Consider the following 25,703-nt stretch of genomic DNA (forward strand, 5'->3'; position numbering starts at 1 on the left):
GGTCCGCTTGAAATGCATGGCATGGGACCAGAAATCAGTGTCCCTGTTTTAAGACCCAAATACACGGCTGAAAGCTGCAAGCTGGGATGAAAATGCCATGATGGAACAGGAGGACACTAAGCCTCGTTTAGCTAGCACATGCACCGATAACTCACCATGATCTGTTTTGCGGGGGGGGGGGGTAAACTGCAAAAAAAAAATCCCTCATCAAGCTGAAACTTTATAATTTTTTTTTAAATTTTACCCTGATTTACAAGGACAGAGCGTCAGCAGCATGTGGGAGCTCAAAGCAAGCGGCTTCAAATCAGATCACACAGGTCACATGTTATCCATCAGTCATTCCTGGAACTGTGCACCGTGAAAACCGTGAAGGTAACAAATACAAAGAAGGATGGAAGGATGGATGCATGAGAGAGAGCGAAGGGATAACGCTCATATTTTTTAAAGTGGCGTTTGGCTCTCATTACGTAACATCAGTAGTGTGTCTGCAGTGGCCTAGCACCTCTCTAAGCTGCTGTTTCGCGAGATGTGTTTGACATTGGGTGCCCCTGAGGCTCTGGCTCAGTGTGTTCGTCACTGACAATGATGCACAGATACACAATAACACGCTAGCATGGGAACGACCCGCTTCGCTTGGGAGAAGGTTTATTATTTCATTGTTCAAACCGCTGCAGTGGTAACGAGATCGATGCTGTCTCGTCCTAAATAAAGCTGAGTATCATAAATCTTTCTGCATTTAACATCATTGGAAACAACTCCATGCAGAAAGAAACCGAACCACTATTGACATTACATAAGGTGTCAATCGATTAAAAACAACAAAGCAAAGCAAACAAAGCAATACTACATTGACCTCAGTCCACCATTTCACAAGTTGGATGACTGCACCCATGGGCGGTCGGATCAAACAAATGTTGCGTCACCTCTATCAATAAATAATTCTCAAAACCTTGGATAGAAAATGCACTTGCCCGCAGCTTGAAGCTAGCTTCTACATGCTCGACTAGTAAGAGAATGGTCTTCTCCAGCACAGATTTACTCGACTGGCTGCTTGAAATCTGAGTGAAGTGACCATGTTGCGAGGTCAGGTCTGGTCGCGGTGTGAGGTCTGCAGAGTGGCTTTATTTAATGCTGTCCAAATGCCAGTGGCTCCCCCGGGCATTTAGGAGACAAGCTCGAGGATTGCCGCTCAAGTGCTAAGTGAACAGCATCTGTCTGGGTGCCAGACACACACAGATAGGAAGAAAGGAGGAGGATGAAATGAATTTGGTGTCCTAAGAGTAAAAACAACTTGTTAGAGCTAGAGGCTTGTGTTTCATACCATTTTAGTCAAATATTACATTTTTTTCCCCCCATCTTTTTGGCTAATGCATCTCTGGAAGATTTCCATTTCTTTAGAGGCAAGTGGGGCACTGTGAGAGGAGTGTATGAAAGGGAGCCCAGCAAAGGGCGCTCAATGGGTCTTGGTGGTGTTGGGGGAGTGGCTGAATGGCTGGAATGGGTTGGCTGGGAAGCTTGGGGGTGGAGTGGCGGGGACTGTTGGAAGGCGTATTGAGCTCAAGGGAGGCTGCGTTTCGGAGGCATCCTGCTGTCTGCTTAATTGAATTTCTTGTGCGTTGACACGGCTGACAAACCCCCACCCCCCCCCCCCACCCCTCCAATTCCTTTGGGGATACAAGCTGTGTGTGTGTATGCATGTTTACTTGGACAGGGTGTGTACCGTAATGCGTGAGGAGTGCGAGGGCTTCTATTCTGAAGAAAAAACAAGACGGAGCAGCAGGGGCTGCACTGAGTAGCCCACCTCTGTGTTTCACAAGCTATAATGGTGACTTCTGTTTCCAGACTCCTCAGCGTCTGCAGTCACTTTTGGTGGTCTGGAACCAAATTCCACTCAAAGACTGCCTGAAATATGATGCTGTCACAGAGAGCTTGCATTAGCCCCCCCCCCCCACCCCCCAATAATGCGACGCAGACTGACTATAGCCTTATGAGATTAAGACAAAGTGGCCAAGCGAGAGAGCAAAGTGCTGCTTTGACATTGTCCAGATGAACTGATAAAGAACCTCTCAGCAATAATGCCTGCTGACCTTTAACAAACCTTTACACATTCCCTTGGCCTTTTAGCTGCCAAATGGCTTTAGAGGAACAATATTTCTAACTCAGCAGATAAAGTGACTCTAAATAACCCCAGAGAGCAAAGTGTCTTTGCTACTTTTCCCACTTTGACATCCTTAAGCATGAGTGGGATAGCATCACGTCAGCTCTCGGCGTGCGGTGAGGTTTTATTTCCCATAAACACTGACCAAAAGAGTCGAAGCTGTCGCAGATTATTGGCTGGTTTTCTCTGTCCACTTTTATTTAACTTCTTCTGGAACATGAATTGTTCCACAAAAGACAGGACAGGAGAGACAGGAGTACAAGTATATCTTTTGGCACCAGAGTGAACTAACAGTTAGCAAGCCGCAGCAACTAGCAGTTAGGGTGCACCAACTAGTCCACAGGTCACTACATAGCCAAGCCTCGAGAACCAAATACAAAGAAGAGACAGCTTTCAGTCCATCCAGATGCCTGAGGCTCTCAGAAACCGGTTCGATAGGTTAGTGATTCACTGCAGATTAAGAGCTTCAGCGTGCATTTGATTTATATGTTGACTCACATTAAAGGAGACTGCTGGCACTGGCCTCCTACGTTTGTTCTCTCGAGTAAATTGTGCTGTTCCTGAGAAGCCTTCTTATGTTTAGTCACTCAGCTGAGTCACCCTGTAAACCTGCCCACTTAGGCTCAAATTATGTTCACATTAGTCCTAATTAACTCACTGAGAAGTGGTAAAATTGCATGGTGAAATTAGGGTCTTTATCACCTGGCCTTTATATGTGTGTGTGTGTGTGTGTGTGTGTGTCTTAATATATGGGGTGCTACAGTGAGTGTGAACTCTTCCCCTTTCTGATTTAGAGGCTTTTTCTCTCTGTCTCACTCTCTGTCTCTCTTAAGTTTCCTTTTCTTCCCCCCCTTGGGGAGTGACGTGACCTAAAAGCTCACAATGAAACTGTAGAACCAGCCCTCCCAGTGTGTGTGTCTGTATGTGTATTTCATCATGGTTATGTAAATTAGTCAGTGCCCTGATATTCACATGTATGTGTGACAGAGGTATTTGGATGTTTTCCCTCTGAGGTGAATTATCAATAAGCTTTAAACGTAGAGAGGACAGTGTTGAATTAAAAGACCTACTGGGGTCACATTTTTATGAGAAAGAATCAAAGTTCCTTTTTACTTTCTTTACGTCACCGCAAAAAACGTCATCGTTACTTTCATTTCTTGAAAGAACAAGTCAGGTTTTCAGGATCTCTTTTGTTTTTTTCTTATAAACATCAATCAATCACAGCCAGCTAGTCAAAGTCAGCCTTGGCGTTTCTCTGTGTGAGCCCCTTTCTTGTTTCAAAGGAAACTGGAGGATCAGCAGCACAATGGTGTTTTCCTCTCAGCTGCAGTTTCAAGTCATTGTGTAGCATGTCTGCGAGGCTATAAATGGCAGTCTAAGCAGGAATAGGATGTTTCCCGTCGCTGATATCCTGTTTGTCCACGTTTATGTGCTCTAAGATGCTGACTTGATTTCTTGAACCTTACCTCTGGTTACATTTGTACCTTTCTCGTAAAGGGCGGTACCTCCATGGTGTATACCAGTAATCAAAACTTATAAAAAGGAAGAACAACTGCTCTTGGAGACTCAACTGAAAATGCAGCTCTAAGACGATTAGAGTTGTGAACATTAATAGGATCACGTCAGGTCATGTTTAAACATGTAGAAGTTGTTGCCCAATTTAAAAACTACTGTTCTCAAAGAAAATGCTGACATGATTTCTTTCAATGTTTTGATTGTAGTGATTCCCAGAGGCAAAGAGCTAGTCAGTATAAATGTGCTTTAATGAACTTCTTCTGGTGTTGTTGAAATTTTCACGTTTTGAAATTAAATTTCTACACTGAGTTGCACCAGGTGCTGTTTGAGAGAACGGTTTGAGTACTGTTTGTTTGACTTGCTTTTCCCGGCACCCTGTCGGTGTGAGACCTGGTCGGCTGATAGGGCAGATAATGGAGTGGAAACGAACACGGATGGAAACATACAGAAGAGACTGAGAGAAGGAGCCATGGGGGGAGCTCTTAGCTGTGTACAGTCAATGAAAAGCCAGCCTGTCGGGATGTCCCACATTCCTCGATATACAAAAGAGGAAGTGGGTCGCTCTCCTCTTAGTGACACAGCAGGAATGAGACTACAAAGAGGAACAGGAAGGTGCAAAATGAAAGCGTGTTAGGGTTGAGTGATTGGACAAATATATTGGCTAGTGGTGATTGGTTGATTCCACCGCTGGTTAGTTTTTTGGGGCGATTTGGAGTTGGTGAAGCAGGGCTCATCCGGTGTTGGTTGAGGGGGGGCCTCTGGCCTCGGTGATACCATAGCATGCTCAGCGGGAAGGTGTATTTGCAGATATTTGGGTAAATTGGTATTGTTAGGCACCTTGTGTGTTTTAGAGATGCTCAGGCCCTTTGGCTTGATGGTTGCACCTGATTTAAAACCCAAATATCCCCAACAAACTCATCCACAATTGTATTATTGAAAATGTGTGGGGACTGAAGACTCCCTTGCCCTTATGTATGTGTGTGTGTGTGTGTGTGTGTGTTGCACACACACACACGCGCATAAGGGCAGATATATTGGCAAGTTGGTTGTTGGATTGAGGGTGGCTGGTTAGAAAATTTTAACATATTGCCCAAACCTAAAGTCTGTGTCTCAAGGTCACTTTTTGAACTTTTACATCTTGCCTGTCTTCCCTTACCTGACAGACTCCACTTCTCCAGTCTTCCCCTCGACCTCCATCTGCATCCATCTCTCTCTCTCTCGTGTGAACCTGCTTCCTGATCCGCTGTCCGTTCATTCCCATCAGCGCAGCACTCAGCCGACAGAATGAGGTTATTGAGCCAGCAAGAGTCTTGCACACACAGACATGGACTCGCTTAGAACTAATGCGGTGCCTTTTACAAGAAATAAGTTTATCAACAAGGTGTCCCTGCTGTTAGTCCGTGTGGCCCCCACTGTTAGGCTGGGGGAGAGTGCAGCTGTGTTCTGGTGTCATATCCAGCAAACAATATATGTTCTTACAAATATTTAGGCATTTTCAGCTCCCTGCGTCCCCCTCTACATCTGTACTGATGTAAGTGGATGTCTTTCTTTTCTGTTCATTGGGCAGTGGGGTGCTGGAGGGGCTGGGTTGCTCAGTTGCCTAGGCAACAGCAATGATCAGTGGGGCGAGTGGACGGCGCCCATGCTTAGCCTCACAGTTACTGAAGCGGAGGGAAGTAAAGGATAGGGGGATGGGGATAGGTTTGGGCATGGCCGGCCTCCATGCTGGATGACCCGTGCAGAATGATGCCAGAGCGAGGTCAACTGTGTGTGTGTGTGTGTGTGTGTGTGTGTGTGTGTGTGTGTCTGATGCTTCCAAGTCACTCACTTAAGAAACAAACAGGGTGCGGTCGGAGTTACGTACTCTTTTTCACTTATAGGCTATTAATAACCAGCTTCACTTTCAGACTTGGAAACCTTGGAAAACTTGAGCATGGGTTAATTTGAGAAGCAGATAATTGTACCTGACATTTTTACAACCTGGCAACTTCATCAGCAAGTTAACACTCTTGCCACTAATTAGCTCGTTATTACATAGCTGTCTAATTTTTCAACCACTTATTTAGCTAATCACAGTATACTGTGCACTGAATGCTAGCTTCCATTTGGGGCAGTTCACAAGTTACAAACCCCTTTTAAAGTTATTGTGATGAAAGCAGAGGCTATTTACACATGCAGCAGATATGGAGCAACATGAGCATTAATTTGGACTGTGTTGAGACTGAAAACATTGCTAATGAGAGCGGGGAGAGTGAACCAAAACAGTACAGTTGTGTACCATTAAATCATTAAACAGTTACACTGAACAACTAAAAACCTCCATAGAGCTGAGGGGGACTGCAGAGTCAGGTGATGATTCTCGGCAGGTTCATCACTACACAGTGGTCGCTTTCACATTGTAGATTATCATTTGATTGCATATAAAAATATTGATTATAGCAGCTTTAAGAGAATTAAGAATCTAGTCATCATTCTTGTCATCAATCTTGTGTTTGCTGGCTCCTCCTCATCTGATGTAGACTGAAAAGCAAAATGCAAAATGGACTGGATGGATAGATAGACTTGTTTTAAAAGAACACTGAAAGAATGCCTCCTGCAACATAGCTCGGCTACAGTGTATGAGGTTTAAACAAAGGCAGATCTCTTGCTTGTTCTGTACTCCATTGTCAGCTTGTCCTTAACTAACTAAAGTTAATTTCATTGAGAGGCACTGGACCCTTGGCAAGACCCTTATTGATCTGTGTCATATATCAGATTGGATGAGATCTAAACGGCTGATTAAGATGCAAAGGACAGACACGGGGGGGGGGGATTCAAAAGAGTATCTGGGATCAGTTACAAAAACCCATCTGGGGCTGCTCCATAAACTCACTATCAGCAGTTCAGTTTTGTCTATGCAACACAGCCCATGACCTTCGACAGTGCAATGGTCCCAGGTTGCCAAAAGTCAGCAACTCCTAGACAGCACACCTCTTCATCAGCTCCTTTTCGAGGCCTGGGAGGAGCAAGGTGTTCATCTGGATTTTCTGCCTGTCAGCTCTTTGCCTTCAGTTGCGGTGACATTGGAGACTGGAGTCAGCAGATGCCTTCACCTTTCTTGCATTTAAATAGTGCTGTCACCTCGCTCCGACTTGTAGTTTAACAGTTACAGATTGCTTCCTCCGTCGCTTGGGTGCTCCAAATGTGGCCATGGGGCCACTTTTGGTTGGTCCCAGATGGAATGGCTCATCAGTTTTCAAGTTGAGGGACATATCATTATGTATTTGTGCAAATGATTTAGCTGACTGGTAAATGTGCTGCGCTGTTGTGATAAACAAATATTGAAAGACATGATTTGTTGCTTGGATGATAGCGACTTCACAGTCATAATTGTAACTTTGCATAACTGGAGCGCCTGCAAAAATGTAACTCTGGCGGCAGGCCCTCGAGATGGATGAGATTATGCAAAGCTTTGACGGTCGACTGAAGCATCTGGAATGAATTGTACAGTCTCGATGCTGTTGCTCCATTCTCAGGAAGTTTTTTGGGATGGTTTCAGGTAACCTTGCTCCGCTATTCTGGAGGCTAATTTCCTCTTGCATGCCGGCTCTAAGTGCCAAGACTGGACCGCGTACCTTGGGAAAACATGTTTCTGTTTTGGTTTGGGATGGGCCTCGGATCAGACATTTCTCTTGACTCGGTCTTGTTACTTGGGGCCTGGAAAGAAGCAGTTGTTGAAACATTTACATGATGAGCGATCAACCAAAGGGGATTATGTCTGAGATCAATGCAGAAATGCAGAATCTGGTTTTGCTAAATATGTAAAGAATTAAATAACTGGGGAACATATGAGTTGTATTTTGAAGTCTTCTTTTACCGTGGAGGAGGTCACAGACTTTGAGGAACTGCAGCTCCCCTCCTCCTTCTCTATTAATGCCACTGAGGCCATCTGTCAGTGTAGCCTTTTGTTGTCCGCATGGTGTTACAAAGACGGTGGAAAGTAGTTTCCTCTCTGTCTCTGAAATCTCAGAAGTCTTGGTGGGGGGCTAACTATAAAGGACCTATTTAAGGTCCCGATGTACAGCCTCACACAGCCACTCGAATGGTTGTAGACTCTTAGCCTTGTCCACCTATACTTAGATGTCCCCCACTGTCTCAATAGGAAATGAGCTAAACAGAATCGCACTGTATGTGACCTCAAGCAAGAGATCATGTAACTGTGTTCAATGGGAAAACTTGAAAAATGTGTTAATATTTTGGAAAACTGATAATGCTTTTGTTAGCGCTGTCGTGCAGATCTAAATCCTCATGGATAATGAAGCAAAGCACCAGAACAGCCACGCCAGTAACATAAATAATTCTGCACGTAGTTAGAAATGTTATAACCTTCAGTCATAAAACATATAAAGCAGAAATGTGACAGATGAAAAGTAGGTGAGTCACATGGGGAAGGTCAGAGGCTCGATTTGAACTCTGAGTGCCGTGAATACATCATCAATGTTCCCTCCTCATTAAATGTTTATTCAAAAATGATTCATCTGTCTTTCCCTGCGTCCCGGTTGTGCTGCTCATGACATGTACTCGGCGATAATATGTCTGTTGAAATTCCATCAAAAATCTATTAACTCCAGCCCACTTAACTGGACTTGATCTCAGATTATAAAGGCCGACCAAAGTCATTTTTAATTTGAACTCGGCCAAGTGCAGAGTGTTCGATTCTGGCGACGGCGACCGTGACAATCATAAAGCGCTTAGGTGGAGGCTGATAATCGTATGAAAATGCAGGCTCACGGAAAAGGAGTTTGTCGGGCTAAATCAACGACTGGCAGCCTCGGTAGATGAGAGGGAGAGAGAGGTACGCATACAAAAGCATTTTATCTTTTCATCTGTTTGCATGTATTTGATATTTATGGCATTGGGGGATATTTGCGCTGGCATTAATGTTCGCGGAACAACCATCAGGGATGTCCGCATGATTATCCAAAACTCTGGAGATGTTCCTGGGTCTCCCTCCGATCCTCTTTAACTCCATCAGCGTTAGCTCTGGGTTCAGCAGATGTGCAGATAATGTCAGATTACATACGGCCAGCATGGCTCTGCTTGGCCGTAGAGCTAGATCTTAAAAGAGGATGTTGCGGAGGTTGGTAGATGGAAAGTGGATTGAAAGGATGGAGAGAGTGTGGTTTTAGAGTGTTTTGAGGGAGGTTAGAGAAAGAGATGGAACCCTCTCTTGTTTCTTTTGGAGTCAGCGCCTGTCAGGATGGACATCATGGCTTCTTATAGAGTTGGTTTGGTGTCAGATGAGCCAACTGGAGCCAGTAATTCATCTTCAGAGGGGCATCACGCAGCATATTTCCAACTCTTCTCACTCACACGCTGAGAGGAAATGACACTTCTGACAGCCAATTATAGCCGGCCTGTTTCTCCTCTCTTTCCCTCAGCTCTGTGGCCTCCTTTAGCTCTGATCTCGCACTGCTTCACTACTCCGCTGCTGTTTTTTGGGAGAGTTCAGCATCGGCACATTTTGAATCGGGCGTCAGCTCGCAAGGAAACAAAGGTTGGTTAACACTTCACGTGGAGTAACGCTTTACCAAGCACCAAGCTGCCTCATATCGCCGAATCCCGGAGGCCTCAAACCAGAGCTTCTGAGCTTAAAACAACGATGTGCTGAGCTTAAAAGTTGAAGTGGGACAACTCGATTCGCCAGCTGTGTGCCGTTTATGCTCAACAACCAAAGCTACCAGCTAAAAATCAGTTTGTTGTTGTTACATCAACTCAACACAAGTTAATTAGCTATGGCTGAGTAAATCTGACAGTTGTCATTGCAGCCAATGAAATCAAAAGTCGCTGGCTTAGACTTTTATTTGCCACAGCTTGTTAAGATGCTGGAAATTGTGGCTTTTTGTGATTTGAAAATTGAACTTGTTCAGTATAAAAAAAATTATTGTTTACTTACTGTTGGATTCATACTATTTTTAAGACTTGCAGGACATCACAGTGCTTATAAAAGGGGCCGGACATCTCACCCATTTCTTTTATGATTCCACTTTGACCTGTAGCTGTCTCCATAGCTATTTTTTGTGATCTCAATCTGGAATAGATTAATGAAGTAACAAACCTAGCAAAAGAGGGATTTCAGGAGCTGTTTTACAGTGTGTTATCTCCGATATATCCTCTGTGTCTTGCCTGCTTTCCCCTCAGTCAACAAAAGATGTAAGGGGATTAAACCACTGATGTTTTAGCTCTGTGCACTGTGGTTCTCTGAAAGATGGCAGAGGGTTTGGAGGGGAGGGCTTCTCTGTTAAAAGGATTTGAAGAGCGGGATCCAGTGCTATATCTCTGCCCACCACTCTTTTAAATACATGGCACGTAGCCCCGCGTACGATATGCGCTGTATGAACCGAGGCGCTCTCTTCAACCCTTTGGAAAACGGAACAGTGTTAAATGGCATGCACACTTGATGAAAGTGCCCTTGTTAGGGTGCAACAGGGTGTCATAACAGGAAATGGAAGGATAAAGGTTGGGGCGAAGGATCAAAGTGTCTCCTGGGGGGCTGTTGAGGAGAACCTCTGAAAGAGAGATGCAAGGTTGAAGTTCCAGGAGCAACAGAGGACACTGCAGAGCAAGCAGCTTCTCCTTTTCGCTTGTTGCTAGGATACCGTGCCCTGTTATTCAGTATTATGGGGTATGCTTAACCGTGCTTTCTCTATAGAGTGGCACCTCTTTTAGCTCTGCGCCTTTCAACTGTACAGCTCTCTTCCCACGTTCGACGAATTTCTCCCGTCGGATTTTAGTCTTTTTGATTGGAAAACGTCTAAACCAGTTGACTCTTGTTGCAGAGGAATGCATGTGCATCCAGTGTTTTTGTTGCCGCCAGTGGCTTTAAATCAGCTCCATCAAGAAGGAATGTGTACTGTATACCTTGAGGGCCTCCTTGTAGTCAGCGCATGTACAACAAACAAGAGCAGTAGGCATGAAATGGAAAAGGATGAAGAGGAAGGCTGTGTCATGTGCTACCAGTTAGTGATCCTCCAGACCCAGGCTACATATGGTGCAGTATTTATACAGCGTGGCACAAGATGAAAGGTATAACATGAGCAGTTTCCATGCAGAAGTTAATAATTGACTGTTTGGAAAAAAGCTGGATGAGATAATATATCGTAAAAGCCTGCCAAGTCGAATGAAAGTAGAGGCATACAATTGATTCCCATTGTGTTAATGTTGTATTTACCACAGTTATGGCAGTGTGGTTCACCAAATGGTGGAAAGGCTGACGGAGGAGGTTTTTTTTTTTGGAGAGCCCACATCAGTGGCCATCAGTGGCTGATGAGGGCTGAGGCGAAGGGGAAATCTGAGAAATGAGGAAAGTTGAGAAAAATGTGGAAGAGGGGAGAGGTAGGATTAGGAAAAATAGATGAGGGATGGGGGTTACGGAGGGTTAGGGGACAGGACGCCTGAGGAGAGAAAAAGAGAGAGAAAGAAGAAAAAAGGATGAAAGTGGGAAATGAATGCGAAATAAGCAGAGATGGGGCAAAGAGCGATGGATCAGGTAGAGGAGGATCAGGTGAGAGGGGAAGAGAGAAAATGAGAGTCAAACAGAGGATGAAAGAGAAGAAGATGGCACTGCTCGGAGGCGCAGCTGGGAAATGGCCTGAAACCTCAGCTGCTGCCGCTGAGAGGGTTAGGGTGGGGGTGGGGCTGGGGGTGGGAGGGGACCCCTAAAAACACAGAAAAAGACTGAAAGGCTTGAAACATCACTGCACCAGCACTGCACTGAATGAGGACTTCCTGCTGACTTACTATACTTTTATTCTCAGAGAAGTAAATATTTCAAGAGCGCTGCCATCACTGTACTTAAGGTTTAGATAATTTTTTTTTTTTTTGACAGGGAGGTACACTTTGCAGACCTTTTGGCTACAATAATAATTTATGTAAGAATTTTTTGAAAGAAAGTCAAATAATTGATTCCTGATTGTTTTCATCTATCAAACTCGAAAAAATAAGAACGCAAAGCATTCAGGGAATACTGACTGCAGATGTACATACACACATACTCCACACTTCCTCTCCACATTCCAGTCAGTCGCTTCATTCAACAAACGCAACGCCATACAAATCTCAATTATGGCTCTGCTTTTATAGACTAACATATGACCTCCAGTGTGTTTCACAACTGATTCAACTTGGACCGTTTCCACCTGCTTTAATGTTTTACAACCATCAGACATCTCAGTGGTGGTCTGAAGTTGACTTATTTACAGTTTTGCGATGAGTTATGAGTTTCAGTCTGAGATATCCTCTGTAAAATTGTGTTTATTGCAAAGCCGCAGATGTTAATGGCTCTTGGGTGGGACCTGGTCCGGCCTTTAAATTCCTGGATAATCTCAATAAGAAGAGCACGCTGACAGGAACTTGGATGTGAAGTAAAGTGTGCACAGCACATTGTCATTATGTCATAATAAAAACAGTGACTTGGTTACGTAAGTCAGGCGTCGGTGTCTGTGAACATGCCCTGTTGATGAACTGCCTCATGGGATTCCACACGCGGAAAGAAAAATGTGAGAGAAGGGTCGAATTCGAGTTCATACTCCATAGGTTTGAAGAGAGAGAGAGAGAGAAATGGGCCGTGGTTGTCTTTCAATTATTCCCACAGCTCAGTGCTACGGAGCAGCGCTGAAAAATACAGTGTATGTTCAATCTAATGATTAAGCTATTGAAGCAGATAAATACGCTGACATCAGTCTTCAGCCTGCAGCATTTAAAGTTTTAATAAACGACTGTTGTGCAATGAAAAACTCAGGCGTGCGTGCTGACACCACACAGATACAACAAAATCAATAATGCATCCCTCGTGTCTTTGCCCGCTTCTATCCCACGCCGGGTTGCGGGAAACTGAAATGTACCCAACACTTATCTGGTGACAGGCGGCCCAGCCTGGGCAGAGCCCGTCACAGGGTGAACACAGACCGGCAGACTAACACATTCACACCTCCGGGCAGTTTCCGGTCACCAGTCAGCCTAACCTGCATGTCTTTGGAAAGTGGGAGGAAAGTGGTGCATGTGGAGGAAGTCCACAGACGCAGGGGGAGCAGGAAAACACCAAACAGAACAGCTCTCCACTGGCTCGCTGCAGTTTTTTAAAACGAGACAGAGAAGCAGGAGAATGTTGTTGAGGACAAAGAGCCAGCATATGTTCCTGTTTGCTAATCTGGAGCTTTTACAGTAAGATGATTAGAGGTCTGATAACCCTCCATATATTAAAAAAGGCATAAAACGGCTAAAGGCTCATTTAGAGCAAAGTCAGCGTTGATTCAGCCTCTCAAACCTCTAACCCTCCTTTTCAAAATCTCATTTAGTAAGCCAATATTAGACTTGTTTAAAATCTGCAGAGACGGGATATGACCAGCCTCGTCCTCGTCACATTATCTCTTCATCCATGACTGTTTCCTCTTCCAGTTTCTGTCAGTGATTTACTGCTGACCTCCCTCTGTTAGTCAGAGGGACCAGCTGGCCACACACAATGGATGCCAAGCAGTGTCTGCTGCCCAAGATAAAGTCAGTCTTGCTTTTGCTGTTGTCTCATCCCGGATGCCTTTATTGTGAAGGTGACTGAGGAGCTGGAGGTGATGGAGGTAATGCTGGGTAACCTTTAGTAGACAGTCAAACGCAGCTCGGCCTCACAGCAAATGAGGACTGGATGTTTTTTTTTTTGTTTTTTTTTTTTACTGGTTATAAATGAGCATTAGTCACGCACGGTGTCGACACATTTAGATCGTAACATCACACGTCATTAGAAGTCTATGGCCCTGTGAGGACCCGGCGTCTTGCATAATATTCAGACTGTGTTGATGCAGCTGGTCGCAATTCACACTTGACATAAATATACATCTTATAAATACAAAAAAAAAACTGTCAGACTTTTTCTTTCTTTTTTTTTTTTTTGCTTCGGAACTTTGGTTTTATGTTTTGATTTGTGATATGTTGATCTTTTTTGGAGAAATAGTTTGACATTCTGGGATGAATACAGCTAGCCTGACGTGCACCTCCAAAGCTCACTAATAACGCATTTCATCATGTTTATTTTGAAAGAAGACTGAGGGATTCATCACATAAAATCTTTTTTTTTTTTTTTTTTTTTCAAGTATTACCCAGTAGCCTGAGTATTTTATTCAACCACCTCCTAAAGTTCAGTGGCTTTGAAATCCAGTGGCAGCACATCAGCATCAGCCACAGTTGTAATTTTCCAGTCAAAATCAGTTTAATTTTATAGTTGGGGAACACATTTTGCTGTTTTGCATTTCATTTATGGCACCCAGACGCCAAAAAACAAAATCTTCAAAGACTGTGGCTGTTGGATTGATGAGGCTGACATATGATTCTGCCCAGTCAGAGGATGTATCAAACCAAACTGCCTCTTTGACCACCCTGCAGTGTAAATGATAGGCACGCATCATAAAGTGAGAAAGCGCGACTTGACGACCAAACGATGGGGTGTCAGGGAGTTCTTGTATAATAAAATTACTAGTTGATGAGTTTCCATCAGGCTTTATGAGGTATTTATGTGTGTGTGTGTGTGTGTGTGTGTGTGTGTGTGTGTGTGTGTGTGTACTTGTGTATGTAAGATGGAGTCTTCATCAGATTGATTCAGGGTGGGTTAACCATCTGGCTATAAACCTCTAGTCTCACTCGCTAATGGAATTTGTCCCTGTGATTCTCCCCTTGCTGTGTGTGTTTATGTATGTGCGTGTGCGCTTTTGCCCCTTGTACAAGCTACACTAATAAACCTAATGGCTACAAAGTCAGAGGTGGGGTTTAGGCCTGTTAAAAAGGATGGAGCACTTCAGTGCTGCAGTGGCAGTTATGGCCTCGGGGCCGTTATGATATACCACAGCACAGTGTATAATGACATTTAAAACCCTCCTTGTGCACTGGACTACAGGATGTATATAATGCCATAATCCACTCCATCATCCAATCAAATGTAATACCCTGAAATGTAACCGTGTTTAACATGGGCAGCAGCAGCAGTTGTAAATGTCAGTATTGCCTTAAGGGTGGAAATGTGGTTGGTGTTTGCAGCAGCACTGCTTGATGAAGCCATTCATTAGCTGCAATTAGATGTTTAGTGGTGTGATAAATCACTGTTGTGTGATTGGAGCTGGGTTTGGTTCAGCTGCTGCTTGTTGTATTGATTGTATACTTTGTTGTTGTGTGTGTGTGTGTGTGGGTCAGCGCCGAGTCCACCATCAACTTTTACTACTTCCCACATCCACGCTCTTTAGCTGTGTCTCACTTCCATACTACATGCTCACAGGATACAGTATGTACTATATACTGATATCACACTGTACTATTTTACATACAATACAAGAAATCAACATACTACACTGTTTTCTGCAGTATACGTGTGCTATTGGGCGTCAATCAAACTGTGACTAATTCCAAGTCACGTAAAGAACATAAGATGCCTTCCTAAAGATTTAATGCTTTGTTATTGTTATAATGTAATAATATATTTCTCAAACTGTCTCCAAATTTAAATTTTTTGTTTGCCAGCATTGGATTGTGGGACAACATTGGTCATAGCTATCTATAGCACACTTTAAAATCAAGCTGTATTAAATGTGCTTGTTGACTGTAAATATAAAGAGTACATTTAAAGTAAAAAAATCAACACATCAAACCCAGGGATGATATTTTTTTTTTTTTTATTCCATTCATTTTACTACTTTTCATTATTAGACTCAAATGAATCAAGACTAAAGAAAGATGCAAAAGAGGAGCAATTAACAACAACATAATGATGGGTTAGGGCAGATTTTTATATCTTTATACGTTTTTTAATTTTATTTTCTCCTTCCCCTTTCTCCTGCCTCTGCTTTTCTTTGGTTTTGTCTGCTTCAGGTCAGGTCAGATCAGACCCCTCTTTAGAACAGCCCCCACCTCTACGGGGGGGCTGGGACCAACAGGGTCTGAGGAACATCTTTTTATTTGGGAAGGGGGTTAGTGGGTATCAGGTTCTCTGGCTCCACGCTGTCTTGTCTCTCAGGCCCCCCCAGGTCATCCTGGCTCAGTCCAAGGTGGTCCGATAAGTGTGCAAACTAATAATGATCATGGTAAATGATTACAACAATAATAACATTGATCTTCGTCGTCATCGTCATTATAGATCCATAAATAATATAGTTAGTAGTAACTATCATAATGAGAGATAGTAATAATAGACTAAAAACCTACAAAATAAACATACAGTAAAAACATGAGTCAGTACAGAGCTAACTGGCTTACTTCTTAATCAAAACCTGGTTCCTACATTACCCACAGTGCAACTCAATAACTCAATAACAGTTCAATTGGAGATTCAACACATTAGCTTGATAAGGACTGAGACCTTGGATGATTTTAATCCTTTGCAGGTCCTACATCACAACTTTTTTCTTTTTTCTTTTTTTTTTGGAAACACCGCAGTTTCTCATTCTAGATTGATCCAGGACATACACCTAATAGGAGAATTATCAGTAGAAACAAATGATTAATTGCATTACTGAGTAATCTTCATTATTATTATTATTATTATTATTATTACTACATTTTTTTCACTTAACTGATGAATGCAGTGGCTCTTGACATGGGGCTTGGGACTCCTCAGTGGGGGTCGCAAGATGCATCTGAGGCCTCCCAAGATGATACACAGCATAACACATCAGTGAAAAATGAAATATTTAGTTTTTCTGACTTACCTCTATTTATGTTTATGTATTTCTGTTTTCCTGAGAATTACTCGAATGCTACCTCTAGAAATTGGTCAAAATAACAATCTGGGAAGGAAAAATCACTCTTTGATTACTGTGGTCATAGCTTGTATGCATAGAAACCTGTGATGATTCATTTGTTTGTTCCATTTACTCATTGTCTCTGAACAATGGTTAAACCCAAATGATCAGTTTAGAGAAAAGCTGAAAATGGTCACATCATCAACATCATCATTCCAGCACTAGTTAAAGCCCAAGGACTAAACTAAAGGTGGTACAGATGCAGAGCTGCGAGGAGACAAACAGACCAGTTTGGAGGGTACACTGTGCTCCGGGTCAATTTAAACTGGAAGCAATTAGACAAGATCAGACACCTTGGGAATGCTTGGCAGCTGCGATCAAGCGGAAGACGTGAGAAAAACAAGTTCTCGGTGCAGCCTGTCTCACAGCCCAGCGGGCACGACGGCGACAAAAATAAACAGGAGTGTAGCCTAATGTTTGCTTGTCAGGGCTTGTAAGGTTTTCCTCTTTAAAAAAAAAAAAAGGTCGCTGGCATCTATGCTCACTTGACTCTTTCTCTCTGTGATGTTTCACACCTTTGACTCCATCTTTCTCACACACACACACACAAACATACATCGATGCACATGTGCTTTTTCTCGGTCTGTGGCTGAAGCTGCTAGGTGTCTTGCCATCGGCAGGGGAAAGCTCGTGTGTGTGTGTGTGTGTGTGTGTGTGTGTTTGTGCAGACACTTGGTAGATTAAAATGTTATTTTGCTGCTGCTGCTGCTTCTTACAAGGAGATTTTATGTTGGTGGGGTTAAAAATAGCCTGTTCCTGTGGATGTGTGTTTGTTAGCACCATGTCCCTGTTTGGATGAGTTTCAGACCGTTCTGTCCTGCAGAGGAGGATGAAGACGTCTCAGTCGAGTCAGGCACATTGGTCGCTTCTCGCCAGTAGGTTGAAGTGATTTGTGAGCTGAAAAATAAGTCATAAAAACACTGAGGGGAAAAATTGAATGACATGGATAATGAGTACCTGGCTAGCCTTGTTTTCTTCTGTAGTGGAGGCCTGGATGGAGCCAGCGCTCCCCATTCATAATGGGATGTAATAGAATTCCCTTGGTTATTATGCCTGTTTCTGTCTGCACAGTATCTCTTGTCTCCCTACTGTACGGCTCGCTCTCACTCTCCTGTTTCCTTTCTAATGGCCTCTTTTCCTGACAACTGCGGAGTATAAGCGCTGTCGCCTTCGCTTAGTTTCACCACATCTCAAAATGCTGCTGTCAGGTCATGTCAGAGGCTATGGAACTCCAGTCCAACATCAATTCAATTCCAGCCGTGGTTAGGATGAGATAACCGTCTATCTGGACAGCTATTACGTAAGATATCTTTCTTTTTGTGGCAATTACCGTGCTAATAGCCCCTCAGAGATTCCTTTCATCCATCAGTGCTCGGTTAATAGTTGGTGAAGCTCCAGAATGAGCAGTGAATGGTTTGTTTCATGAGAGCTTTGTCCTTGTGCTGTTAGAAATCTCTCCAGTGTTTCCACGGGCCGTTACAGGGCTGCTCCTACAAGAGGTCTTACGCAGAGTAGTTTTTTGGGGGGATTTCCTGCATGTTGTCGCAGGTAATGCTTTGTTTTGAGATGGAGTCAAGCACTGATAAAGGACCAAAAGCAGGAGAGATTTTGTCAACATTCGGGATTATATGAGCCACAAGTTGAATCTTGCCTGGTCTCCCTGTTTTTCAGATTTGCATTTGAATGAAATCCGACGTGGTTATTATTTCATGTAAGCATTAATGGAACCACTGGATGATGTCACTGGAAAGAAAAGGTTATTTCCACATTATTGAAAGAAGCCCCTGTTTGCAGATTGCATCAGAACCCACATGGCAGATGGGATTTTCAGAGGCCGATAATAGAGGGGTTTCAGGGTTATACTTATTGAAGGAATGTCCTCTGTATTTACTGTCTAAATGCTAGCTGTTCTGCTCTGCTTACATAAGCACGGCCTGTGCCAGCTCAGCAGTCAGCCAGACAGACTTTTAAAGGAACGGGGAGGTATGCAGATTTATGCAAATGAGGTTGCCATGGGGTTTGCGGTGGCGAAACCGTGGTAACGGGGAGAGGAATGAGGTTAAAGAGGGCCATGGGCTCTGGGAGGCCACTCTCTACCCACAATGCCCTCTGGTGTTTGTTGACACACTGCAGTGGGTCGTGGGTTGTGCGAGGTAATGCCAGCCATCTCTTAAGCCTCTTCCGCAAAGCCTTCCATGGGCACTGTGGGGTATCATGTTGATGACATGCAGACGTTCCCAGACAACATATCTGTGTGTGTTATCACATGGTGCAACTTAAACTGCTGCTTCTGCAGATTTAACGTCAATTTAACCCACAAGTAAATGTTCACAACTAAACAAGTCATCCCATCTAACTAGCTGTATGAGACTGAAATGTATTCGAACAGCAGGGATCGTGCAGTTTTGCACACTGCCGTTTACTGGTTGACTGATCCAGAGGAATGCAGTGTCCCATCCCTGGATCAGACAAGATTTATGACCCTTGACCTCCGGTGTCAAGGGCCAGAAGTGTCGCTGAGTGTGAGATAGAGAGAAACTTGTTAGGTATTCTTGGAATTGGAAACTACTGAACAGAACATGGTGATGGTGGCAGTGGTTAACACTGTCACCTCACAGCAAGAAGGTTCAGGGTTGGAACCTGCTGGCCGGTTGGGGCCTTTCTGCGTGGAGTTTGCATGTTCTCCCCGTGCCTGCGTGGATTTCCTCTGGGTACTCTGGCTTCCTCTCACAGTCCAAGACATGCAGGTTTAGGTTAATTACAGGAATGTGAGTGTGAATGGTTGTTTATCTCTGTGTCAGCCCTGTGATAGACTGGCGGCCTGTCCAGGGTGTACCCCGCCCTCACTGGGCTTGGCTCCAGCCCTCGTGAGACCCTGTAAGGATAAGCAGTATAGCTAATGAACAAACAGAACATATCCACGCATGGACACAGCATTGTGTAGACAAACAATATCCCATCGCCAATCCATCTCCAAATGTCACTAATCTTCTCTGTTGTCTCGCACTGAATAGCCAACACATGCACACACGGACAGTAATTAAGGGTGTGGGCCAAATATAAGGCCGCAGCTTTGATTTCATGGGATTAAACCTAACTGGCCGCCAGATTGCCATTCTTCTAGCCTAATCAAAAGATTAAGGTCATAGGGCACCGGCCTTGCAAGTGGCCTGATCATCTCAGCTGTGGCACTGCTGTTTGATTGTTATGCTGTAGTCAAGCAATGTGTATTTATTTCACTTTTAACAAGGTTTTTTTCTTTTTTTTTGACAAGTTTATCATTGTCACTCTCAGAATTGTCAATAACCCCATACACCATTGTGCTCACTTAAAAGAGCTTGTTATTTATAAATCACATCCACACGTTAACACATTTTCAGCCAGCTGTGCGCAGCTTCAGGCGTGTGGAGGCGTCCGCTGACCCTGCAAGGGTGGTGACGACGAGCGGAGGAGACAGGGAAGGGGCCGCATCACTTTGCCGGACAGGATGTGTGATAGCAACGAGACACACGTCTGTGTTACTGTCTGCTGGAATACCTATAAATAAACGATTCTCTCTCTCTCTCTCCCTCCCTCCTTCTTTCTTTTTCTTTTCTCTCGCCCACTAAGGATGTTGACAGACCGATCAATACCTAGACGTGAGTGATTTAAACAGGTCTGCAGTTTCCACTCGATAGACATTAGCAGCCCTTGTTACGTTAAAGAGTCCCAGCTGACCCCTGCACAGTTTCAAATGACTCTGAGTATAATTACATACATGGCATGTTGTGGGTAATTAGTTGAAGTCAGTAATGATTCCCTGTCAACTTATCTCTGTTTTATCCAGATTGTCAGATTGATTTATGTTGGGAAATGTGAGGGGAAATGAGGTTCAGCCTGGATGCATGATGCTGGAATCCTGTGAGGACCCACAGTATCAGTAACGTGTTTACGCTGAGCGCTTCTGAGCATATGGAGAACATTTCCAACGGGCAGAAGACATATTACTGATGGATCTATACTTTACTGTCTGTTTGACATCCCATCCAAGCTCTCTTGGTGTCCAGCTGGGGAAGCTCAATGATTTTTCCATTAAACCCACCACACATTTGTTTGCTGCATAATTGGAAATGAAAGTGTATGAGAATAGGACAGCTGCATTATACAAGTGATTACAGTTGTTGCCCCACTCATTCAAGTCATCCTTATTTAATGGTACTTGTAAGGTCTCATAGTACTTCAAACAGGGGGTCCAAATGTTCCTTAAGTTTTGCAAGGAGCCTTTAAGGGGTATATCTGATTTTTCTCAAGGTTAAGGAAAAACATAGTGTCTCTAATTCATCTGGTGAAGTTAGGAGAGGCTTTTTCCTTCCAGGAGACGTCTGGCAATCAAGGAGGTAAATGCTATGACTACATAAGCTTTGCCTCTAAGGGAGTGAGTTTTCAGGGGTAAATAAAAAAAAAAGATACTTAAAGGGCCTTTCCACTGCAGGAAAGAAAGAAAAGCCACCAACTAAGAACTAAGAAGCTCGAACCACAGATGTTTTGTCATTTTTCGCTTGAAAAATGAGACAATTAACCAACCATAAAAAAATGTTTTTTTAATCACCTCATATTGTCTCAAATGAGCTGACTAATTGTTGCAGCTCTACTTGGATTAAATCAAAGGTAATTTTATTTTGCAGGTGCTATGGCATGTGTTCAATAAAATGTCTCTTGGAAAAAGATGCATGTAAGACATTTTTAAGAAAAACTGAAGACTTTCTGTTGCACACATTTTTGCCAACATGCCAATTAACAAGTAGGTTTCAAAGTAGACAGAACAGCATTTAGGCAAAATGAGTAGACAGAAAACCCGGATCTCAACTCCAGTAATACTCTTTTTAACAGTTAACACTCAGCTTGTATATTCACCTGTGGGTGGTCAAGGTCCAAGGTCCCATCACAGCTTATCAGCAGTTGCATTTCCACAGCAGGGACAAGCAGGGCTTCACAGGCCTATCTGTCATATTCATATGATAAACCAAAGTGTGCTAAATATTTATGCCAAGGTAAAAATCCTCCTCTAGCAGTTTTGCATCTGATGATTTCTCATATGGTCTGTTTCTTCAATGCATTCAGTGCTGAGTGAAAACCACACTGAGCTGCCTCTGGTTGTTAGTTGGTCCTGCTTGGCCTCGCTGTTAACACGCAGCAAATGATTAAAAAAGCTGATTTCACCTGATCGATGTGTTGGAGTTGTTGATACTAACAACCTGTTCTTTTAAAGTGTAATCCATTTGGCACTTTAACTTTCACACTAGTCACTCAGTATGGGGTGTTTCTCCTCCAGCATTAAGCAACACACAGAAATGCACACACACTTAGGAACAATCACATGCGCATGAAAAAACGTTCTCCTGAACATACTGCACACTCACCCACATACATACGCACACATACCAGAGAGTGTGTGGGGAGGTGAGGCTCTCTCGCTCTCCCTCCTTCAGAGTGGGTGCCATGTCTTGTCAGATGGGGTTAGCTCCCCGCCGGTTGATGAGCCAGTCGAGCCTTTGAAGCCCTTCCAGGGCCCCGTGGTTTACGTGCTTCGGTTGCCAGGTTCTGCCATCCCCCTCATTAATGCAGCATGGGTGCCCACTTAACTTGTTCCTTTGGTCAGCTTGCCCGGGCTATGACCGAGCGCTGGGCATGTAGGCAGAGGAGGCATGCACACACTGGCCCAGCACATGTAGGCATGCACACACATACAGTACAGAGACACAGTAAAGAGCAAGTAGTGTTGCAGGTACAGAAAAGTGGTGCATTAGACCCAAGCAGAATGCAGACATACAATCAGTCTATACACAGATGATTCCTCTGCTCTTCTTTGGAGTGTGTGGGTATGTGCAGCCTACTCAGGCAGCAGAAAATATGGAGAGCTGAAACATTTAGTTAGATAATCAATTTGTTAATTGAAGTATAACTTGGTATGGTAGGCCCATCAAGCTTTGGATTTCTCCACATGCCAAAGTGACGTGCATGGGACTGAAATGAGAGTTATATCTAAAGTTTGGAGGATAGCGTCTCTTTTTTATCACCTTTCTAAACCCCCCCAAAATATCTTTATCTGCTGTAAGCTGCAAAAATGACCAGCTAGGCAGCCAGTAGTGATCCCAAAGCCAATGAGCATTAGCTAACAAAATAATTTTCAGAAATATACATGTTCAGGACCGATATATTAGCTGTGTGGGAGTGTGTCCAGGATGTTATATCAAGTTTAGCACAGTGTTATGTAGCCAAACTGGTTTCTGTTAGCATGAATACTTTGCCTAGGGACAAAAGCCTCAGTCCTTGAGCATGTTATGTGAAGTATGCAGCTATCACATGCATATTTAAGAACCTTTTACATGTCTGTCGTTTTGAAATGAATCAACTAGAAACATTAGAAGGTCAGCTGGAGATGCTGTTTTTAACCAACTTGCAAAGGTAGCGTTAATTAGCTAGCTAGCTAAAGCTGATAAAAACGTCTAGTGGTTGTCATTCTAGCAGACAAAATGACTTTCCTTGGTTAGATTTGAGAGGCCTCTCTTTTGTCTTGTGTGAAAACAAAGACTTGTTTCAGGAATTACGATGAATTTTGAGTGGAAAAAGCCGGCAACAGTTATTCAATGTGCGGTGCAAGAATGGACAGCTTATTGACAGCCACGGCAACGGTAACAAATGGTTGTGGGGCTTACAGCGAATAGTCAGTTGTCATAAAATTTATCTGCAACAATAATTCATAGTCAGTTAATCGTCTGTCATATATTAATCAAAAATGCCTAAATATGACTTAATGTAGTCTGTCTCTGTTTTACATCACTGTAAATATAACATCTTTGGGTTTGGACTGTTAATTGATCCAGAAAAAAATAACAAACACAGCAAGCTATCAAAGAAGCCTTGTTGGGCTGTGGAAAATTGTGATGGGCCTCATTTTTATAGATTGAACAAGAATCAGAGATTCATGTTCTGACTACAGGCGGTTGTGCTTCTCTGCTTCCATGTTTCTTTCCCCTTTTTTCCCTCCCATTTTTTTTTTTTTCCAGTTTCTAAGGTGGGCCTCATTCAGATCCCCCTTCCCAGCGTGGATTCAGTATGCTCTCTCCAGAGTTTTTGAAAGTTGCTGGTTAATGGAGATGTTATTTTATGATAAATTGGACTTTGTGTAGCCGCTAAGGTCAGATTTCATGGAATTCACTGTACTTTTACTTGGGTGTTGGTGCAGAGAGAGGAGAGGGAGACTGTTTAGACTGTTTCTGCTCTTTCTTCAACATCTTGAGGTAATTGACCCAACCTCCTGCCTTGAACACACACACACACACACACACACACACAAACAGATGGGTTTAAAAAATCCCCTCTCTCGCACAAACGTTCGCCCGCTCCCCCTCCCACACACACACACACACAATCAGCTTAGACACCCATGCAACCCACATGCACTCCCTATCCTACAAATGCTGCACATAAGCACTCATTCATACCCCACACTCACTTACACACATCGCTGAGAGAATATCCATGTCTCTGTGCTAAAACACAGTGCTACAGCTGTGAATAGGAGATGAAAGCCAGAGCCGAGCCAGGAATAATAAAAGCAGAGTGATTTCAATGCACTGCAGGCTCCTCAACAGCCAGGGGATCTGACTTGAAAACACGAGGGGATTCCAAAACCCAGTCCTTCTTAACTATACTATTTTACCAAAGCTGTTTTTGATGTGGCAAAGACCTTGGAGTCAGCTGTGTGGAGGCTGGTTTTGCTGTAATTGTATATTCCTGCCAGTATCAGCTCAATGCCCAGTGTCAGTTTGAACCTAATTTTAACACTAGCCATCCTGTTTCTTGCAACACCCCTTTACCAGCATGCCTTACTCTGTGCTTTCCGCCTGTACTTTTGCTCCTTAAAGAGCAGCCTGCTTTGACCTCCCATAAACTCACTGCCCCATACTGGGAGTTGTAACATATATAGGGAGGGCGTGGCAAAGAGAACAAATGTAGAGATGGAAAAGCAGACTACAAATATAAGGAGGAGAATGCTATTGCAAGTGGTCCGAAAAAAATAATATTAAAAAGCAATGCCTTTAAAGACTGTACCAGTGCCTTTTCATGCATCCAAATTTTTTTTATTATTAAAAAAATTATTTTTCTACTGTTCCACACTGCCACTGGTTTCCATTCTTTTCTGTGATATTTAAAGTGTAAGGCTGGCAGCATTTTGCATTTTTTGTTTTTGTCATGAAATACCATAAAAAGACCAAATCCCAAAAACTTTCTGACTACCCCAGCTACATGCCTGACTATATACGTTTATACTTTTATTTAAAGGCCAAATAAAGAACATGCACACTGCAGTTTTCAGCAAACATTACTCAAAGAGGAGTTACACTGACTTTGATGGACTACTTTTTAGCTCCAGGTTTCATGTGCAGGGGAATATTTACAGTATATGTGGGATTGACTCAAAGTAAACTACAGTGCCCATGTTCATTATCATGGAGGAGCATGTTACTCTGTGCAGCTTAGTGATGGAGTTTGAAAAGTTTGTGAACAACAAGGTCTCTTGGTTGGCACGGAGGAATGAGCTCTCTCAGCCATCGGCTTCACAGACAATGGTCTGTGTCAGAAGGATCGGTTTGTTTTTGGTTTTGGTCTTTTCGTGGGATTTGTTGACAATGAGGAAAAATATAGAATATCATCATACTTATCTTACCTATAACAAACTCCCTCTACTGATGAAGACCAGCTGACAGTGTGGTGGTAAGTGGACCTTGATTTGGGTTTTCCAAGATTAAGAATTAAACATTCCTGCTCATGAAGCAGGTTTTTAAACATACAGTACTGTGGTTACTCTTTCCTCATCAACCCTCTCACACAGTTTGAGCCCTCCACTCTTTTCATTCACATTTTGGATGGAAAATTCTGCCTCTTTCCAAATAGCTGTAAAACTGTCTTCAAAAAAACTTGCAGACAATGTGAATGTGTTGTAGTGTGACTGTGTCACTGTGTAGAAGGATATTTGTATAGGATTGGATGGGATATTTGGAGCACAGTTGAAAACAAAGAAGAACCATTAGAGGCCATTACTTTTGAAGGAGCACACAGGTTTTTTGGGGGGAGCTTACCTTTCACTCTGTTTTAAGTAACGGTGATGAGAACATGAGTCTCAAAAATGTCTCTTCTCTTCACCAACCTGCAAAGTTGACAGATATCAGTCTCTC

The 25,703-nt window shown here is 43.3% G+C and overlaps 1 protein-coding gene across 5 annotated transcripts in view; it reads left to right on the top strand.

The window, feature by feature from the left end:
- The window catches only part of ccdc85cb (coiled-coil domain containing 85C, b), a 46,149-nt gene that overhangs the window by 1,493 nt on the left and 18,953 nt on the right, over positions 1–25,703 (top strand). The window lies entirely within an intron of this gene.

This window comes from Trachinotus anak, unplaced genomic scaffold, assembly GCF_046630095.1.
Source record: "Trachinotus anak isolate AG129_WGS33_773 ecotype Australia unplaced genomic scaffold, CSIRO_AGI_Tana_v1 ptg000005l, whole genome shotgun sequence".
NCBI lineage: Eukaryota > Metazoa > Chordata > Actinopteri > Carangiformes > Carangidae > Trachinotus > Trachinotus anak.